This window comes from Puntigrus tetrazona, chromosome 24, assembly GCF_018831695.1.
Source record: "Puntigrus tetrazona isolate hp1 chromosome 24, ASM1883169v1, whole genome shotgun sequence".
In the NCBI taxonomy this organism is placed as follows: domain Eukaryota; kingdom Metazoa; phylum Chordata; class Actinopteri; order Cypriniformes; family Cyprinidae; genus Puntigrus; species Puntigrus tetrazona.
The window spans coordinates 6,476,041-6,478,540 of NC_056722.1; the positions used below are offsets into that span (position 1 = coordinate 6,476,041).

General features: G+C 44.0%; 1 protein-coding gene across 5 annotated transcripts in view; it reads left to right on the plus strand.

The window, feature by feature from the left end:
- The window catches only part of lancl2 (LanC lantibiotic synthetase component C-like 2 (bacterial)), a 20,148-nt gene that overhangs the window by 10,798 nt on the left and 6,850 nt on the right, over positions 1 to 2,500 (plus strand). The gene's annotated exons all lie outside the window — the stretch shown is intronic.

The following is a 2,500-nucleotide window of genomic DNA, read 5'->3' on the forward strand; positions in this document are numbered from 1 at the left end:
TTTGTTCAGAGGATTGGGAATAAAGTGATAAAATAAAGCAAACTAATAAAGTTCTCTGTAATGTATGTGAATGGGTGCCGTGATCCCAGCACTCCAGTCCTTCAGTGAACATCTGGAGAAGAGATGTTTTCAGACCTTGCAGAAAACAAAAGTGTGTCGTGTGTTTTGTGGAAACAGTTGTTTGTTGAGCTGAAGATCTCTGAGTTCCTCACACACAACACCGATCTGTTGAAGCGTGACGGAGGCACTGAAGACCAGCGTGTGGAAGTAGTTCAGTCTTTCCTTCCTTTCTGGACTCTCTTATATTAGCTGAAGTTAACAGCATTGATTAGAGGTCTGCAGAGGTGATGAATAATTCATGTTGAACTTTAAGATGTTGATCTGTAAACTGCGCTGGACGGGTGCCCGGGCGTTTAGCCCACGTCTTCAGGAAGCACTTTCATGCAGACTCAGCACTGAGACACAGAGCTAATCCTGACCCTGTTAGTGAAGACTTCAGTACATCAGTGTGTAAAGATCAGCATCTGGGAGGAGAAGCAAGCTGGAAAAACTTAGTCTTTTATAATGTTACTAAAGATTTCCTTTTAAATAGATATATTTACAATAAATAAATATTACAGTAAAGCTGGTGCTATTTGCTGATCTGTGTGTGTCTCTGTGTGTGTGTGTGTGTGTGTGTGTGTGTGTGTGTGTGTGTGTGTGTGTGTGTGTGTGTGTGTGTGTGTGTCTCTGTGTGTGTGTCTCTGTGTGTGTGTGTCTCTGTGTGTGTGTGTGTGTGTCTCTGTGTGTGTGTGTGTGTGTCTCTGTCTGTGTGTGTGTCTGTGTGTGTGTGTGTGTGTGTGTGTCTCTGTCTGTGTGTGTGTCTCTCTCTCTCTGTGTGTGTCTCTGTGTGTGTGTGTGTGTGTGTGTCTCTGTCTGTGTGTGTGTCTCTGTCTCTGTGTGTGTCTCTGTGTGTGTCTCTGTGTGTGTGTGTCTCTGTCTGTGTGTGTGTGTGTGTCTCTGTGTGTGTGTGTGTGTCTGTGTGTGTGTGTCTGTGTGTGTGTGTGTGTGTGTGTGTCTCTGTCTGTGTGTGTGTCTCTGTCTGTGTGTGTGTGTGTGTCTCTGTGTGTGTGTGTCTCTGTCTGTGTGTGTGTGTCTGTGTGTGTGTGTGTGTGTGTGTGTCTCTGTCTGTGTGTGTGTCTCTGTGTGTGTGTGTGTGTCTCTGTCTGTGTGTGTGTCTCTGTCTGTGTGTGTGTGTCTCTCTGTGTGTTTGTGTGTCTCTGTGTCTCTATGCTCGTTTAGTATTTTAAAAACGAATAATTAGATAGCAGTTGTATTTAAAGCATTAGAGTTTCTCTTTGTGTTTTGTTGATCAGTTATGTATTGATTGTAGCAGGAATGATTTGCTTGTTGATCTTTCTGTCTCTTCTTGGCTGCATGAAAAGTTTGCTCCAAAATCTGGTTCTTTTGAGTGAAAAAGCGCATCCAGATCAATCGTGTAGATGGAGAGATGTTTGTGTCACACCTGAGAACCCAGGATTAGCGTCTTCACCGCTTCTCATGTTTAACATCCTCATTTCCCTGGAGCTTTATAAGAGCCCATAAAGAGTCGGATCCTTTATGGACCGTTTCTACGGAAAGCACTAAAACGAGAGTCAGGAACGATGTTCTCTGCTAACAGAGAGGTGTGTGAAGGACAGCCGGAGGATTGAGATGTGAGTCGGATCTTCTGCTGAACGTGTTTGGGTGTGGAGTTGAGCGTCAAGAAAACATCGCTCATCGCTGGGGTCGGCCTTCTGAATGAAGAACAAAAACGGTTTTGTTGAAGGTGTGTCGGGTACGAGCTAAGCTAACAGATTAATCACATAACGGAATGCTAAGCTAGTATGCTGTGTAGTATAATTGAACAGTTTTCGTCAGGTTTAGCTGATTTATTGATTAATTGGTCACTGTGTCGCTAAACTAAAACCTTGAAGGTTATTACTAAACATGTAGAAGTTGTAGTTAGCTTGTATGTTGTGAAACAAGAGATGTTTATAACTATTACTGTCATAACTATTTATTTAGGGTACATGCAGGCTAATCAGGTAGCAGAGTGCTAATCTAACACACTGGACAGAATAACTGAACATGAAGTCATCTTTACGTACGCTGCTAGCGGCACAGAGCTGAGCTGCTGGGGGAGGAGCCGAGGGAGCAGCGAGCTGATTGGCTCTGGGGCCTGGCGGTTGGCACAGCAACGGGAGCGTGCGTCACGGCGACGCAGAGGGGCGTGGCCTGTGTCCAGCTCCAGGTCCCGCTGCTCTCTACCTGATGGACACTGAAAGAGAAAGATGAACACTGGCGTGTGTGTGTCGTCTGAGCTGATCTGAACCGGTGATGGTCGTCTTAGGAATAAAATACATGCCTTCTCATTAATTCCTTTTTTTCTTTAAATCTGGCATTTGCTTGGAAAAAAAACATTATTTTTTATTGCTTTTTCTTTCAAAGAAATAATAATATATTGTGCACAAGTGGTTAC